At 48.3% G+C, this 19,270-nt stretch overlaps 1 protein-coding gene across 1 annotated transcript in view; it reads left to right on the top strand.

Moving 5' to 3' along the window:
* Positions 1-5,763: 5,763 nt before the first annotated feature.
* Positions 5,764-19,270, top strand: part of GPBAR1 (G protein-coupled bile acid receptor 1) — a 76,840-nt gene continuing 63,333 nt past the window's right edge. Inside the window, exon 1 of the mRNA XM_063933930.1 lies at positions 5,764-5,861. The gene's annotated coding sequence lies outside the window, so the exon portion shown is untranslated. The remainder of the gene's footprint in view (positions 5,862-19,270) is intronic.

Below are 19,270 nucleotides of genomic sequence, written 5' to 3' on the forward strand. Positions count from 1 at the left end.
AAATATATATCTGCGCTTGCAAATTTATTAGACAATATCACTGAAATGTATGATGACACATTCAGGTATACCGGAAGGGAGCTCCAAGCTTAAAAAACAGAACTGGTTCAGCATAGGATGATTCTTAATTATCTCACAGCAGTGACGGGTGGATATTGTGTCACACTGGCAACGCAGTACGGCGTAAAATGCTGCACTTATATTACGAATAGCTCCGAGGACCCGGTCGAGGTCATAGACCAAAAGATGGACGACATTCTCCAATTAAAGTGGGAATTCCGCAGGAGACACAATCTCACCCTAGCTGCTGTGGGTAATGAGCTGACCGGTTGGGTGTCATGGTTGAACCCACGAAATTGGTTCTCTGGTTTAGGAGAATGGACTCAAGGAATTATCATGGATGTAGGGAAATTTCTTTTGTGTATTCTGGGTGTCATCATATTGGTCGGTCTGATATTTAGATGCGTTCGGGTTTTAACAAAGTGTAAACGTAGCGCCCGAGTGATGAGTTTAAGAAGTGAAGATACTGTAATAACAACGACTGATTTGGTTTATGACCCAACGATAGAGACAATGTTGTGATAAAAATGTGATTCCACGGTCCGTTTCTTTCACCCGTTTCTCCTTTGTTTTTCTCCAAGGTACAAAGACATCCGCTTGGAAGAAGAATTTGACAAACTTTTACACAGACAACTGATGGACTATGCCATAGACCCCCCATATCCCTAGTACCTTTAATTTTACGCTAGCCCAACACTTTTTGTAAGTCTATGGACATTGAAAAAGCTTTTTGCACACCGTTTATAGCAAAAGCATCGGGAGACTACAGTCAACATGTACATCGAGACAAGACAAGACACAAGACAAGACCTCAATCGGCAAATGTACATTAAACTCACATAGTTTATGACTGCATTTACCATAATTGCTCTTTATCTTCATCTCTACAACCTTCAGGTAATAACACACATAGTCGATAGGGAATATAGGCACAGATATCAGCACTCACATATCCCCCTATTCATGTGTCATCAACTAAAATGTGCTCCCCCATTTTGTTGCAACCAAAAGCCGAAAAGAGCTCGGTAAAGTTTGACAGCCCATCCACAGACCCGTACCACGGGATAAGAAGGAATTCAAATGTATACTTCGCAATACCTCGAAGCTTGATTTAAAACACGTACGGCACGATGATACATGACCCCCCAAACATGGATTCATACACACATGCTTCTGCTATCTCACTAGGTCATACCCTTTTCCTACCTTCTCCTCTCCTCCCCTACCCAATCATAGAAATGTATTATACATGACATATATTTTTCTCTTTTTGAACTGTTTTAGGAAGTGGCAGTTATTGGTGACTGCCAAAGGGTGGACTGTCAAAGTCAGAAAAATATCACGCTGCACATTGCCATATATGCACCTGGTGCGCGTGCCCGCTGCACGTGCATGAGCCCTCCCGTGCGTGCATATACTCGCGGTCGCGTGCACTCGCGGACGCGCGGTATGCGCATTTACGTAGAGTTTGTGTTCGTCTAGCGGGCGACTCAATCGTAACATATTTTAGTCATATAATGTATTTTGTAGATTATGGTCCCTTTGATAGAATCTGAAAGTTTAGTTAATATAGCATGTTCAGGGACAGAGAGATTCCTCTTTGTTTGATACGAAGGGTCAGACAGGGGTTACACAGTGGTGTTTAGTATCCATCGGAAGAGAATATAATTAGCAATATTCCGGTGTTGGTTTGAAGCAGATTACTCGCTCGTGCGTATAGTTATGGACATAAGAAGTTTATGGACATTTACTATATTTGCACTTCATTATCCATGCGGCGGGAAACCCAGTTTCCCTCCCACCTGAGCAGTTTGAAATAGTCACAACCCACCTGTATGAACCAACCTATGACCTTTTGTTATAATACAGAGACGGATTCCTGTGTCCAATGAACAATAAGAATGTAGGGACCATTGTATTGTACTATGTGTTAAGTGTATATAAAGACAAGCCGACCTGGACCAACTCTCTACTCTCTTCTCAACGGTTCTCATCACTGATAATCGGGAGCTGGATATCCAGGAAGGCGCATGCGATTGTTCCCCTTGTGCGTAAGTTCTCTGCAACCATATTTATCTCCTATTTTGTTGTAAGCCATTCTCTCTCTCCTTCCCCCCCCCTTTACTGTAATTGTGTCTTTGTTGTATTTTAACGTGTAGTAACTCGGTTAGGTATTTTGTTAGTTTGGTAGTGTATAACTTGTATTGTGTATTCTTTTGCGATTGAACGTTCATTCATTTCCTTAAAAGGCGTTAGACCCTTAGACCGGTATTTGAGTGTTTATTATATTGCTAAAGGGTTCTCAGAGCGTAAGAATCACTCATACAGCTTTTAAACTAACAAGGTTACACTGTGTTGCATTTACACCTTATCACTGCACAAAGGTTTAACTCTGTGAGCGTCTGCGCCGCTCGTGATCTCCTCGTGGTCTCGAGCGTCCGCTACGCTGCTAGCGTATCATTACGTTAGTCGGCAGCCTATAGCGTGCTTGCCTTTACGCTTTAAGCCGTGAGCGAACGTGCTGCTCGTGCGTCTCGTCCACGGCTACGCGTTTGTACGCTACGTGCGTACTCTTACGGTATTCCATACGCCAATTGCGTACTGTGTTCATTAACCTTTTAGAGTGTTTAATATAGGATATATAATAGGCATTTACAGGGGTTAGGCAGCAGGGGTCAGGTTTAGGCTGCAGGGACAGGAGGGTTGGGGTTAGGCACCACTGGGGAGGGTTAGGCTGGGTGTGGTGGGGGTTAGGTTTAGGCTCAGGGCCGGATTAACAATGGGGCGGATGGAGCTGCAGCTCCAGGCCCCCCCCCCATCAAAATAGGCCCACAGGATCCCCTGCTGTTGGTAACAGGAAAAAATGTTTTTCCTATTACAGCACATCAGCAGCACTAGACAGCCTCAGAAGACCTCCCTGCGCCGAAAGATTTCTCTGCTTCTCCCCTGCGCCATGATCTCACACAGGCGCCGTGCCTCCCCTCCACTGGGTACAACAGCAGCAGCCAGCGATGTACTTGCCTGCCAGGTCGCAAGGTGACAGTCCTGTGACCCCTCTGCCGTCCCGGCTAATGGTGATTGCTAAATGGTAGGGGTTCCCCCCCCCCTCCAACCCCCCCAAGAGGGCGTGGTCACGGGGGCCGTGATTAGGCCACGCCCCCAACTTTTCCTGGTTGGTCTGTCTGCTCCTGCTCTGTCGGCATAGCTCAGTGACTGGGGAAAATGGGGGAAAGTGAGAGGGCTGTGGGGAACAGGGTATATGTGTTGGCCCTTCCAGGCAGGAGGTGTGTGTAGGGAATGGGGTGAACAGGGTGGCTGAGTGTGTGTGTGTGTGTGTGTGTGTGTGTGTATGGTGACACTGGAGGGGAAATGCTGTGTGGAAGGGGGGGGGGGAGGAGAGAGGAGCTGGGAGAAACAGGCTTTTTGTGTGTATGTATTTGTATGTGTAGGGACTGGGGAACAGGCTCTGTGTGTGTGTGTGTGGGGACTGGGGAACAGGCTTTGTGTGTGTGTGTGTGTGTGTAGGGACTGGGGAACTGGCTTTGTGTGTGTTTGTGTGTGTGTGTGTAGGGACTGGGGAACAGGCTTTGTGTGTGTGTGTAGGGACTGGGGAACAGGCTTTGTGTGTGTGTGTAGGGACTGGGTAAACTGATTGGGCGTGAGTGGGGGGGGGACATACTGTGTGTGTGTGTGGTGATATGGGCATGTTGGTGGGGTTGGTTGCATGCAGCGACTCTGGGTTGCTCACATTGACGTCCATAGACGTGATCTGCACGTCTATGGACGCTCAGTCCATGTGCATTCAGCTGCACTATGTGCACTGGGAGGGGCAGCGTTGGAGTGTTGGGAGGGTCGCTGCTCGTCCAGCTCAGGGGATCCTGCCAGTGGCGGTTTTAGGTGCGGGCTAGCAGGACGGGCACCCGGGTCACTGTGGCCTGAGGCCCCTGCCAGTGCCATCAGCACCCGTCTGCTGCCTGCACCACAGTGCCCCTCACCGCTTCCTGCTCCGGCCGGCCGCCCCCCATCCTGGCCACTTCACGCTGCCTACACCCCACCGCAGGAGTATGACAAGAACATAGAGCCGGGGGACCACAGGCGCAGAATGGTGAGTGACGGCTAGCTAGCGCAATTTGTATAATGGGCTACCTGTTGCTATGTGTATAAGGCGCTACCTGGTGCAGTTTGTATAACAGGCTCTACCTGGCGACACGTGTATAAAAGGGGCTCCACCTAGCATAACGTGAATAAAAGAAAGGGGTTCTACCTGGCATAACGTGAATAAAAGGGGCTCTACATGGCGTATTGTGTATAAGGGCTCTACCCCTAGTCACAACCCCACTGTTGCTGGTCAACCCTCTGCTACGGTACACAGTAGGCCCTTCAGAAATTTCAGCTCCAGGCCCATGTGGTCCTTAATCTGGCACTGTTTAGGCTGCAGTAAGGGTGGGTTAGGGGGTGAGGGGTAGCGGGATAGTAAACATTGGGATGCCGCAGTCGGTATTCTGAATGACAGCATTTGAGCCCCAACTCTTATTCTATATTCCCTACCACACCGACACACACCAAAGGGTGATATCCCCAGCAGCCGATTACCCTACCAGTATGATTTTGGGGTTTGGGAGGAAACACATGAATCAGGGGGTGAACCTATAAAATCCACACAGATAGGACTGGTCTGGTCGGAATTGAGCCCATGACCCCATCGCTGTGTTTTATAACGGGATGTAGTTATGTGACCCTGCCGGTCACTGTACCGACGTCAGGATTCCGACCGATTAACAGCCCGACAATCGGCATGCCGACTGACAGGGACTATTCCGACTCGTGAGTGTCCACGCCACCCATAGAGTGGTAATAGAACAGTGAGCGCAGCAAGCCCCCCCAGGGGGCTTCATTGCGCTTGCTCCCCCGCCGACAATCTAAAGCTCGGGATCCCAGTGTCGGTATGGTGACCGGCGGGATCACAAACGAGCCTAACCCGTTATAACAATGTTGGCCACTGTGGCATTGTGTTGCTTTTTGCAAACTAGTACATGAGCATTTCAAATGTATAGAATGATTGGTAACTAAAAATGCAAATAAATTATATCTGAGTGCCCTAGGTCTCAAACCTTTGATCACAAGAATCAGAAATGTTGCTTTATTTGCAGGCTTACTATACCATCCCTTTAAATCGGGACAGGTTGAATTACACAGGTTCTGGGTCTGGCTGACTTCAAGCCTGCATTTTACCTGGTTTTAATCAGACACAGAACCTGTGTAATCCACGAGGTCCTGGTTTAAAGGGATGGTATGATAAGCCTATTTAGTTGCACTGTGTAAAAAAGTAGCATTTTACTTTAGAACTATCACACATTATAAGTACCATATTATTTCCCAACATACTGTACTTACACTTTTCCATCCAAACCTTTTTTCTCAGTCTTTTGGTACTGATGGGAGGTGTTGGATATGAAAAGGGCTCCATGATATTTTGGATGAGGATATATTAAATAATACACTTTATAAAATGACACCAGAATTATGAACGACTTAAACCGACTTGTAGCTGTGACCTGCCCTGCTGTGGGATTTCCTCACCAGAAGTCCTCTTGGTTAGGATGCGATTTGCTTGTGCTAGTGACTGTCACAGGGAGGGAGGAGGCTGCGGGTACAGGAACATACAGCAGCACTTCCCCTCATTCTGTTACTGAATATAGTGAAGTGATCTCTGCTGGCCTCAGTCACACAGAAGTGGAAATCCCTGAGGACCTGAGCTGCCAGTAGCTACCTGGATCCATCACCCATCCCACCTTACACAGGTACTGCCAGAGAGACTGCATGAGGCCCTGGATAGTTCCCAAAAACTGTTTGCTTGTCCACCAGTAGCATATATGTGGCACAATGCTGCATACATCCTTAGTCATTTGCAGACAAATATAAACACCAGCAGCTGCATGTAATAGATGGGAATTTTTTCCTTGTTTGTAATATTGACTAATTGTCAGGTTCCCTTACTCTTCTGTACAGAGGATGAGTTTCTTTCCTAATCTTCTGTGCATTGTTCTTTGGTACAATTGCAGAATGCAATTATTATACGGACAACTGCAGAACTCCGTGTTCCTTGTTTTACAGTATAAATATAATGGGTATAAACAACTGGCCAGTACCAATTATTTTGTATGCCGGATGTATCTGTAACTGTATGTACATGCAAATGATTAGCACTAGTTGTTCTATGCCCTCTGTGTTATTCTCATTATCTGTTACTATGCTCTATGTGTTATTCTCATTATCTGTTACTATGCTCTATGTATGGACAGTGGCACAGTATTTATATGGTCAATGTAATTCTCAGTGTTTCTTATTTCTTATGTATGGACAGTAACAGTCCTCTTATTATGTATGTGTAATGATCAGTAACTGATCAGTGCATGGGTAACGTAAAAAAAAAATGTTCTGTGTGATGAATGCAGTATTGGTATGGTATCTATTTGTATTTTCTATATATGGATACTTGCTCTGCACCACTTCTGCTCTGTAGGTTGGAGTCATCTCTGAGCATCTTACTGTGCATGTTTGGATAGCTGCACAGCACCACTTCTCTTGTTCTGTAGGTTGGAGTCATCTCTGAGCATCTTACTGTGCATGTTTGGATAGCTGCACAGCACCACTTCTCTTGTTCTATAGGTTGGAGTCATCTCTGAGCATCTTACTCGGTAGTCGGTATATATGGACAATTGCGACGTATCACTTTATCTTTTTCCATTTAGTCAGTTTCTATTATTATTGCGGGATGTATTTAATTTGGAGACTGTCGGAATCTCCGCGGTCACGATACCAACACCAGAATCCCAACAGCCGACAGTGCCGTCAGTCGTAATCCCAGCCCACAGGGGCTATTCACACTCGTGGGTGTCCATGACACCCTTAGAGTGGGAATAGAACCTGTGGCGAGCGCAGCGGGCCCGCAAGGGGACTCTTTGCGCTCACCCCACTGCCGGCATTCTGTGTGTTTTTCTTTTTTACATTTTTTTAAAAGTGAAAATCTGAAATATTTTTAATTTTCTTGGAATGCCTAAGCCTATTGGGGAATGCCTAAGCTATATGCAATGTCTTGTGTAATAACCAGTATACCTGCCTGCATTTCAAATTGGTAAATATGTACTTTTGGCCTTTTAACATGTTCAGCACAGAAGGCACAGACATACATGTTCTACATAGCAGATTTTAGTAGATCGTTATTGGATCCCGGCGCACGTCATGCCAATTGTCAGTATACCGACATTGGCATCCCATGCACTAGAATGCCGTCAGGGGGGCGAGTGCAAGGAAGCCCCTTGTGGGGTCGCTGTGCTCGCCACGCTGCATTCGCCACAGGTTCTATTCTACCTCTATGAGTGTTGTGGACACACACAAAGGGGGAATCACCTACCTCGCCAGTATTCCGACAGCGGTATAGTACCCCTGACGGGATCCCGGAGTCGGTACTGAGACAGTCGGGATCCCGACAGGTGGTATTTTTATCTGCATACCTATTTTAGAATACTAGCACTCACAGTTTTACACATGTAACTGTTGAGTGTTGGATTAGCTCACACACACACACACACACACACACACACACACACACACACACACACACACACACATATATTCCTCTCCGTTACATGCCACTTGCAGGTGTGCAGCCAGATGGCCTTACATGCACATTACATCTGCCAGGTCCAAAACCAAGCAAAATTATAGTGATACATGTCGCCATACTGATTGCTGGAGAGTGCTTGAAGATGGTCAGAATGGATCACAATTTTTAGCAATATAAGAATGTCTTTTGTAAAGTTTAAAGCTGGAAACACACTATCCAATTATCAGGAGCGTTGGAGCATTTTTAGCTGATAAGCACTCAATATGCTCCTGATTGGGAGAATGATGTGTACACATTGTTTTTACCGACCTCCTGATTCTGTTTTTAGAGGTCAAAAGAAAGTACAAATTAAGCAAGAAATTCCTTCGTGTGTACAGGTGGGCACAGGTGGTCTTCAGTATGCCGACTGACGGGATCCCGACAGCCGGCATACCGACACTTATTCTCCCTCGTGGGGGAGAATAAAATAGCGACGCGCGCCACCGTGCCCGTAGCGTGGCGAGCGCAGCTCCCGGCGCCGGTATGCTGGTTGCCGGGAGCCCGACCGTCGTCATATCGTAGTGAACCCGGTGGGCACCGATCCAATGATCGCTGGATCAGATTGGATCATTTATCGGATCAGCACCTAGCTTTACTCTAAAACAGTGGTTCCAAAACTGGGTGCTGTGGCACCCTGGGGTGCCTGAGGACACTGGCAGCGGTGACCTGGGTTGGTGGTCCAGGACCATTTCAAATTATTTATAGTCAATGTGATAGCCAAAACCAGTGCTTGTGGCTTCCTAACAGAAGCGAATCCTGTCCCTCACATCCTAACTGAACTTAAGAATGTACAAAATGGAAAGCTGCTCAATCAGATTGTGATGTCACTCAGGTGCTAAAAGGGAGGGGTAATTCTGTGTAAGAATGACATGAAAACATTATTTATTTAATTTAATACTTTTTTTGAAATTTGTCAATACGAAAACTTTTGGCCTAGGGGAGATACTCTAGGGCGCAATGATTCAAAAAAGTTTGGGAACCACTGCTCTAAAGAAATGATATGAAGGATATCATGAGCAAATACTGCCAGCATAACACTGCTTATATTCATTTACATTTTCCGGCCAATAAAGAGAAGGATAAATGGCACCTTTATTTCTGTATCCACAACATGACATAAAACATGGAAATATCACGTATTATTAACTATTATCACAAATGTTGTACTGAACTACAGCAAGCAGATAGCCATGTCTAAACTAAAATAATTTTATTCTAGACAACCTGACCCACTTATATCACACCACTCTAAGGGCAGTCCAAGGGCTTCAATGGGCTGGGCCTGCATGATTCAGGTGCTATAGGGCTCCATGCACTAACTGGGTAAAAATGGAAAAGGCAGAGAAACTCTCTGAACATATCACTTTTTGACAGTGCCATAACTAGACATTTTGGTGCCCTGTTCCAGAACAAAAAATGATACCCCCACCCCCTCATAATTGAAATAGTGATAGTGCACACGAAAGGGTGTCTGTTATTCACATTACACCACACAGCGGTACCCCTTATACACGTTACACCGCACAGAAGTGTCTGTTATTTCCATTACACCGCACAGTAGTGTCTGTGACCAGTTCTGCCCACAGCCACAGGACCTTAGATATCGCCCTGCCCACACCTGACAATTCCCCCTACTTTTCTTAATTATTATCCACCTGAAACCTCTCAACCCCATTCTTCCTCAATTAAAATCATGGTCCAAAACTGTTTTGTTCTGCTGAGTCCATCCTACTGCTCCTCTTTGCTGTGCGCTTCTTGGGAGATGAGACGTCATGATGTTTCATCTCCCAGTACCAGTGTTGCTAGTGCATCAATGGGAGGAGGGGAGGCAGAGACAGCCCTTCTGTGGGAGCCTAATAGGAGGCTGGGCTAGTGCCTGCACTGCCCTTCCAAGAAGCTGGCACTGCAGTGCAGCTTGACTGCAGCTGCATTTGTGTGGAGTCCAGCAGGGACACGGGGCCGGCCCAAAATGCTTAAGTCTTCTGGCCCAGGGGGCAAATATCACCCTGGCCCAGCCAGCCATTGGGGGCAGTCTAATGGCGACTGGGGATGGGGGGGGGGATAGAATGCAAAGCTGCAGGCCAGACTCCGTAGAGTGGCGGCAGAGTGCGTGGTGTTGCTGGCGGGGAGCTCAGGATGGTGTGCGCTATCCCTGCCAGGAGCAGGAGAGGGGGCAAGCGGGAGAGAGGTGGCCAAAGTACAGTACAGTGGGAACTTACAGATCACTGCGGCTAACGGTTGCTCCCACAGGGTGTTTGCATGTGCACCACCCTAGTTGCAGCCCTGCTTCTTGTTATGTACTAAAGGGATTCCTCTGCTTTTTCCATTTTTTTCCCTTATCACTATGCTGCTAATGCGAACTGCAGACTTGCCTCCTCTTGCTTCCTCCTGCAGTGTGAAGAGTTGCGTTCTGGACGTCATCTTGGTTTTCTTATTCTTTGTCAATAAAGTTTATTCGAAAAAAAAAAGCATATAGCTGCAGAAACCCTGGAATGTACTGTACTGGGCAAACGTTTTAGGCATGTGTGGAAAAAATGCTGCAACGTAAAAATGCTTTGAAAAATAGAAGTGTTAATAGTTTATTTTGATCAATTAACAAAATGCAAAGTGAATGAACAGAAGAGATATCTAAATCAAATCAATATTTGGTGGGGCGTGGCTTGGCCGGCATCAGGGAAGGCTGGGATTCAGTGGAGCTCCAGCCGAATTCCCCTATAAAAGTCCCTGGGCCTACGATTGGGCTTACCACTCAGCTGTATCGTGCCTATCTGGGCCAGCTGACCTGCCCGGTATCGAGGGGTCGGTGCTGCGGAGTCGGGGGGGCCCTGTGTTGCCCCCTGCGGATTGCGGCCTACCTCCGGTGCTGAGGCCGGGACCTCGATTTGGAGAGTGGACCGCCGGAGCGACCCGTCTGCCGGACCCGTCACAGCTAGCCCTGCTCAGTGGAGTGTCTCCCCCGCTCGGACGACGCATCCCACCGCCGGACGCACCACCAGGCACACAGAGAATCCAGCGGGGGACCGGAGACCGCTCGAGTTGAGGGCCGCGGCGGCCATCTTGTGGTTGGCGCCGCCGAGCGCTCGGCCTGCGCAGCTGCTGTCGGGGCTCTCCAGGGTGGCCCTCGGACCCGGACCCACGCACCTAACACCCCCACTGATCTAGCCCCTGGAGCCTGGCAACAGTGAAGGGGGTAGCTGACTGAGGGGATATCAGGGACCTGCCGGTGGCCATCTTGGGACTGGCATCCTCTGGAGGAAACTGTACACAGTGACTTCCATGGTGCTGACACCCCTGATCTAGCCAGACGATAACCCACATACGCGCTCCCTGCCTCCTCGGGTCCCTGGGACGGGTCACATGAAGTGTGGAGGACACCCCTCCTGCCATCCCTACCATCTCTGCGATCAGTCCCTGCTGTGCCACCCAGCCACCATTTCTTTACCATAGAGGACCCGGATATTTCTTCTAACCCATGGCCCGGCGGCCTGACTGCTTCTTTTTTGCAAGTTTACTTCTATAATGATGGCCGGCTAGCCACCTAGACTCTGAGGTGGCGTGCTGGTGCTGACCCTGACGGGATGATGCTCTAATCACACAACGTTACCTCTGATGTTCTATTGACGTACCCAAGGTGCCTCATGGTGAGAGGAAAGAAGGGATCGCAAGGGAGAGGAAGGAAGTCACATACACCCACCCCGACGCGTGCAATGGATACCCCGACCTCAGCTGGCATGAGGCAATTTCTTCTCCCCCAGGGCTCCGCCCCCACGACGGACGCCTCACTACCCTCGACCCCACGTCTCTCGCCAGTCTCGGACTCTGCTTCCCAGGTGGGATCACAGACAACAGCCCCACACGCCACGACGGACCCGGGAAGCCTCGCTCAGATCCTAAACCTGCTTCAGGCCCTTCCAACTAAACAGGACTTTGAACACTTGGAAGGCAGAGTCAGGGAAACGGTCCGCTCAGAGATTGCTGCGGTTCAGGCAGAAATCACGCACATTGGCTCCCGCCTGTCTACGCTGTAAGGCTTCTCTTCAGACACAGCAGCTGCACATAACGCCCTCAGGGCCACCGTTATCAAGCAGGCGTCCTGCCTCCAACAGCTTCAAGACCGTGTAGAAGATCTGGATAACCGCGGAAGGAGAAATAACCTGAGGGTCAGAGGGGTCTCGGAGGCTATCGCACCTGCCAGCCTCGTTGACTTCCTCACAACGGTTTTCAATGAAATTCTGGGCCGTGATCCCGCCTCAATCATCGAGTTCGACAGGGCCCACCGAGCCCTGAGACCCAGGGGTACACCGTCTGATCGCCCCCGCGACATCATCTGTCGTCTACATTATTACACGGAAAAAGAGGAGAACCTTCGAAAAACCCGCCGCATGGACGTGATAGAGACTGCCTCTCATAAACTACAGATCTTCCAGGACCTCTCGTGGACGACCCTTCAAAAGCGTAGAGCCTTACACCCGCATACTGCAGAACTCCGAAAGCTGGGCATTAAGTACAGATGGAACTTCCCTTTTGGCCTCCAGACCTCGCACAATGGGACACTATACACCTTTAAAGACTCCTCCGACTTGCCCCTTTTCTGCAAAGCGCTGGGAATACCTCAGGTCTCTCTTCCAGAATGGCAGGAGCCCCTGACCGACGGCGCCCCACCTGAACTCTCTCACCCCGACAACGATTGGCACCTTGTCCACCGCAACCCGAGACCCCCTAGAGAACAGCGTTCCTCCACGCAGTCGACGAAAAGATGAAGGTCTCGACCTGGTTCGGAACATTCACTGTAGTAACCCCGAATGATCCTTCCTTAGCTTAAAAGAAGTACTGCCGACTCGAGGGATCTCTTTGCCGTGCGGCACAATCTCCCCCAGGGGAGGTGGGCGGGACATCGAGATCGTGCTCGACTCGACGAACGCTCTCCGGACCTGAATAGGGCGGAGATACCTGCTCCTGGTTAAATGCCATTTCTTTTCAGTGGTTGTTTTTCTTAGTTGTGTGATCAAATTGTTAAGATATATTACTGATTGTGATGTTATATTTCCTGTTGGGATTGGCACTGACCCCCCAGTTCGCCCCTACACCGCCCGAGTATTCTTGGTCTCCGACGCGATTAGCGCGTCCGAGCTCCCGGGAGGCGGTAGAGTTTTCACCTATTTAGTCTATTTCTTCAGCTGATATTTGAACATGTTAGGTCTATTGACTTACCTCCTTTATGTTTTCTTTGCTTCTGTTTCCACCTCTCCCTCTTCTCCCTCCCCCCCCCCCCCCCACCACTGTACGACTCATTGCTGTGCAAATTGCCCTGTCATTCTGGTCGGATTAAGCATTCCCTATTTGTCCCTGGATGATGGCGGTGGACCCTAAAGTGACAAATATAAAACTGGTTTCCCTTAATGTGAAGGGCCTCAATGTCCCAGAGAAATGCTCAAGGTTGCTTAGGGATCTCTTTGCATCCAGAGCTGATGTGGCCTTCCTACAGGAAACCCACTTCAAAGTGGGGGTGGCCCTGGGCCTCAAGGATCGTAGCTACTCACATTCCTTTTACAATAATAACAGCAAAAGTAAATCTCTGGGAGTGGCTATTTTGCTATCTAAACGTCTGCCCTTTCGGGAAATCACGTCTGAATCCTTGGGGGAGGGCAGGATACTCTTAGTGAAATGTACACTGTTCGACCAGCTGTACACATTTATTAATCTCTACGCTCCCAACCAATCGCAACCCAGTTTCTTGGCGAAGGCTCTCAATCGCATTGCTCCCTTGGTAGTGGGTATTCCAGTTATTGGAGGCGATCTTAATTGGACCCTCCAACCAGAGGTGGACATCTCCGGAACGCCGGCGAGACCCTCCTTAGCATCGCACCGTAGAGTGCGACGGTCTCTCCACGACCACCAGCTGATTGACGCCTGGCGGCTCCAACACCCCGGGGACAGGGACTATACGTTTTATTCCAGACCCCACAACACTTACTCTAGACTGGACTACCTCCTCCTGCCCCATAGATTCCTACATTTAGTTAGGGAAACAGCTATTGGACTAATTACTTGGTCGGACCACGCTCCTGTCAGCATGACCCTGGGGACATCCCATCCACACTCCAAGCAATGTACCTGGCGGTTGAATGAACAACTTCTGATGGATACGAGGTTCCAACCCCAGCTCCTTGAGACTCTGGAGAATTATTTCCTAACTAATGAGACACCAGATGTCTCCTGGGTCACGGTGTGGGAGGCCCACAAGTGTGTTCTGAGGGGAAAACTTATACAGCTAGGCTACCAACTGAAAAAAGAGAGACTCGGGGAAAAGACCGCTTTGCTCCAGCGGCTTAAGGACTTAGAGACAACACATAAAGCGAATCCTTCCCCATCGGTGCTGACCGCCCTGACCGAGACTAGATCTGCTCTCAACACATTGTTGTTTGCAGACATTAAGAGGGATTATAGGCTCTGCAGAAACCGCTTTTATCAATGGGGCAACAGACCAGGGAAACTATTGGCTAGGGCGCTCCGCGCGCAGAGGGCCACGTTATTTATACAGTCGATACAGGATGCGGCGGGGACCCGCCGCACCCTTACAAAAGACATCGCTGAAACCTTCCACGCTTACTACACCAAACTATACAATCTTCAGATGCCTAGAACCCCGACATCCCTGTCGACAACTCGAGACTTGGTGGAGGGATACCTTGATGACGCGGGACTCCCTAGAATATCGGCGGATGAGAGTGCTTGGCTAGACTCCCCCTTTTCCCTCCCTGAATTGGAACAAGCCCTTAAGGAAGCTCCCTCTGGGAAGAGCCCAGGCCCGGATGGCTACACAGTTTCTTATTATAAGCTTTTTAAGACTACCCTCCTGCCCAAAATGCTACTGGCATTCAATGAGATCTCTGATGACCGTGGTTTCTCCCCTCAATCCTTAGAGGCTTTCATTACGGTTATACCAAAGGAGGGGAAGGACCCGGCTCAATGCGCTAGCTACCGACCCATATCCCTCCTCAACACAGACGTCAAGCTGTTTGCTAAACTTATAGCAAACAGATTGAAGCGGCTACTTCCCAACATTGTGCATTCGGATCAGGTGGGTTTTATACCCGGAAGAGAAGCGCGCGATAACACCACAAAGATCATTGATTTGATGCACTTGGCCTCGAGCAAACATGAACCGATGGTGGTGCTCTCCACCGACGCTGAGAAGGCTTTCGATAGGGTTGACTGGATATTTATGGAGGGAGTCCTGCGTCACCTGGGGCTGGGACCGGTCAGTTTGGGCCGCATTTTAGCACTTTATAACTCCCCTTCTGCAAGGATCAAAATTAATGGAGACTTGTCCCGCCCAGTTCCGATACGGAATGGTACTAGACAAGGATGCCCCCTCTCACCCCTAATTTTTGTCCTCTGTATGGAGGCCTTGGCGGGAGCCATTAGATTAAATTCGAACATCTCGGGACTCATGGCTGGGGGTAGAGAATTCAAACTTGCACTGTTCGCAGATGACCTGTTAGCTATCTTGTCGAACCCGGTGGTGTCTGTCCCCAACCTGATGGCCGAACTTGATAGATATGGCTCTATGTCAAACTTCAAGATTAACCTTTCTAAGTCAGTGGCAGTGAACGTGTCAATGCCCTCCCAAGCCCTTGATAACCTCAAACAATCTTTCCCCTTCCACTGGCATCCCTCTAACTTCAAATACCTGGGGATCACGCTCCATAAAGACATATCACGTCTTTTTGACGAAAACTTCAAAAAACTATTGACCTCACTCCGTTCTGAGTTTCGGGACTGGGGTAACAGAAGGCTGTCCTGGCTGGGGAGGCTTAGTGTCATTAAAATGAATGTTCTGCCGAGAGTCCTTTATCTCCTCCAGGCGCTCCCGATATCCATTCCCAAAGCGTGGTTCAGAGACCTACACAATCTGGTGAGGGACTTTGTCTGGGGTGATAAACGGCCTCGTTTTCAACACGACATTCTTTTTCGCCCTAAACACAAGGGTGGTCTCCAGCTACCGAATTTTACACTGTACTATGAGGCTATTATCCTCCACCGAATTATGGAATGGTCGCACCCACACGACATAAAACAGTGGTTCATATTGAAGGAACAGCGATGCCTGCCCCTATTGCATACTACCCCTGGCGCTCAAGGCTACCACATATAGACCATCCTACTATTGGCCCTACACTTACACGCTGGGGTAGACTTAGGTCACTACCACATATCTCATCTAAATACTCCCCATTGACCCCACTGTTCAATAACCCAGATTTCCCACCGGCAGCCTCAGGCCGGGGATTCGACTCTTGGAAAAGGGTGGGGGTGACACGTGTTGGTGGGCTGGTGGAACGTGGAGAGATGATCCCTTTCCCCTTAATGCAATCTAAGTGGAACCTTTCACCTTCAGAGATCTGGAGATACCTTCAACTAAAACATTTTGCCACGGGGAGTACTATACGCCCGAACCTGAGCAGATCACTAACAGCTTTTGAGAGCCTCTGCCTGGAACCTTCTCACCCAACACACTTCCTCTCAAGGTGCTATAGACTTCTGATTGAGAATAAATTCCCAGATCTACCCAAATATGCTAGAGATTGGGGCCATGATGTGCAGGTAGACTTGTCAGAGGAGGACTGGGGGAGGAGCTTCCAAGCCACCTTTGCCAGCTCCTCTAGTTATTCGGTCCTCGAGACACATTTTAAAGTCTTATCTCGCTGGTACAGGTGTCCCCAAACATTAGCTAAAATGTTTCCCAATGTACCAGACACATGCTGGAGATGTAATAGCCAACCGGGCTCCCCGATGCATATCTGGTGGAGCTGCCCGACCTTCGTCCCTTCTGGGACAAAGTTATAGCAATTTCAAAAGTGTTGGTGGACCCAGGGGTTCCCTCGGAGCCTACTTTCTGGCTCCTCAACTGTACTTCATGGCCCCTGTCAACATACAAAAAAATCTCTATTAAAGTTTCTCAATAGCGCAGCCAAAGCGGTCATCCCGGTTCACTGGCGATCTATTAAACCTCCTACCGTGAGAGAGTTGGTCGCCAGGGTAGATTGGTATATGATTATGGAGGAACTGCGGGTGACACCAGAGACGAATCAAAGGTTTACGACTACTTGGTCCCCTTGGCTGGAATTTAAGGCCTCACAAACATACTCGACATTGCCATAGTGAACTAGACCAGTTGCCTTAACCCCCTACCTGGGCTCTTCTGCGATCCTCTTGGGAACGACTAAGCTAGAAGCTCATATTACGGACCCCCGACCAGACTAGACATGGAGGGTTCGTTATGACCTTACCCCCCACTTACCCCCCCTTCTCAGGCTCTATAATCCCTCCCCTCCCTCAATTTTCCTTTTTTCTTTCTCTCTCTTTCCACCCTATACTCTCAACTGTTCTGTTTACTGTTCTTAAATGTAGAAATGTTTTTTGAGACAGCCAGCACCTAGAAAGGCCGGAAGCGACCGTGAATTCAAGATAAGGCCTTGGCCAGGGAATCCCCCCAACAGTAGGCCATGTTAAGTTTGCAATCAGTCATTGCTTGTACCAAAATTGACATATTGATATTTGAACTGTAAATGCTGTCTTCTTTAACTTGCAATAACCTGTTATTACCTTTAATCAATAAACACTTATTGGAAAAAAAAAAATCAATATTTGGTGTGACCACCCTTTCCCTCAAAACAGCATCAATTCTTCTAGGTACACTTGCACACAGTTTTTGAAGTAACTCGGTAGGGAGGTTGTTCCAAATATCTTGGAGAATTAACCACAGATCTTCTGTGGATGTAGGCTTGCTCAAATCTTTGGCTCTTCGTGTAATCCCAAACAGACTCAATGAAGTTAAGGGCCATATCATCACATCCAGGACTCTTTGTTCTTCTTTACGCTGAAGATAGTTCTTAATGACATTGGTTGTATTTTACCACTCTCCAGCCCTTCCGCGAACAAACTGCCTTCTGTTACAGCCAAATATTTAACATTTTGTCTCATCAGTCCAGAGCACCTGCTGCCATTTTTTTTTTTTTTTGCATCCCAGTTCCTATGTTTTCATGCATAGTTGAGTTGCTTGGCCTTGTTTCCATGTCAAAGGTATGGCTTTTTGTCCGCAATTCTTCCATGAAGACTACTTCTCTCCAGACTTCTCCAAACAGTAGATGGGTATACCTGGGTCCAACTGGTTTCTGCCAGGTCTAAGCTGATGGCACTGCTGGACATCTCTCTATTTCAAAGGGAAGTAAGCATGATATGTATCATTTGATACACAAAGTTTCTTTGGCCAACCACATTGGTCCCCAGTGTTGCCTGTTTCTTTGTGCTTCTTCAAAAGAGCTTGAACAGCATATCTTAAACATCCATTCTGTTTTGAAATGTTAGAGATACCTTGCTTATGCAGTATAACTACCTTGTGTGTTGTTGCTGTGCTCAGTCTTGCCATGGTGTATGTCCTGTGACATGAAACTGTCTTCCACAACCTCACCTGGATCTGGTATAATATACCAGCAGATGGGATGCCGGCTGTCAGTATACCAACAGCGGCATCCCGTCTGTCGGAATCCCATCAGCGAGTCCCCTTGCAGGCTTGCTGCGCTTCGCTTGGCACAGGTTCTAATCACACTCTGTTGGTGGCGTGGTCCCACTGGTGTACAAAGTGTATCTGAATGTGCAAGGACTGGGACGACCACTTTGTGCATCATTAGATGAAACAATCCACTTTAGACACTGCATGCACTGTCAGACTTAAGCTACGACCATTTGCATGAATATTTGCATTGCGTGGAACTCAGTCAGGCCCTTTATCTCACTGCGTTGGTAACGGGTGTGGTTCGTTTTATCGACAGTATCTAGGTTGACCACTATAGGTCGACAGTCACTAGGTCGACATGGATGGAAGGTCGACAGGGTTTCTAGGTCGACATGTGCTAGGTCGACAGGTCTAAAGGTCGACATGAGGATTATTTTTTTGTGTCGTTTTCTTCGTAAAGTGACCGGGATCCCAAATTAGTGCACCACGTCCCCTCGCATGGCTCGCTTCGCTCGCCATGCTTCGGGCATGGTGCCTTCGCTCCGCTACCGCTTCGCTCGGCACACTTTATCGTTCCAATAGTAGTCCACGTGGATCGTTAAGTATGAAAAAATCCAAATAAAAAAAAAAATGTGAAAAACTCATGTCGACCTTTAGACCTGTCGACCTAGCACATGTCGACCTAGAAACCCTGTCGACCTTCCATCCATGTCGACCTAGTGACTGTCGACCTATAGTGGTCGAAATAAACATTGTCGACCTAGACACTGTCGATCTTCAGACCGGATCCCGTTGGTAACAGGTAACCTGGACTTTTCTGTTTGCACTATGGGGATAATTCAGACCTGATCATAGCAGCAAATTTGTTAGCAGTTGGGAAAATCCATGTGCACTGCAGGGGGTGGGGGGTAGATATAACGTGCAGAGAGAGTCAGATTTGGGTGGGGTGTGTTCAAACTGAAATCTAAATTGCAGTGTAAAAATAAAGAAACCAGTATTTACTATACACAGAAACAATATAACCC

Source organism: Pseudophryne corroboree, chromosome 7 (genome assembly GCF_028390025.1).
Source record: "Pseudophryne corroboree isolate aPseCor3 chromosome 7, aPseCor3.hap2, whole genome shotgun sequence".
Lineage (NCBI taxonomy): Eukaryota > Metazoa > Chordata > Amphibia > Anura > Myobatrachidae > Pseudophryne > Pseudophryne corroboree.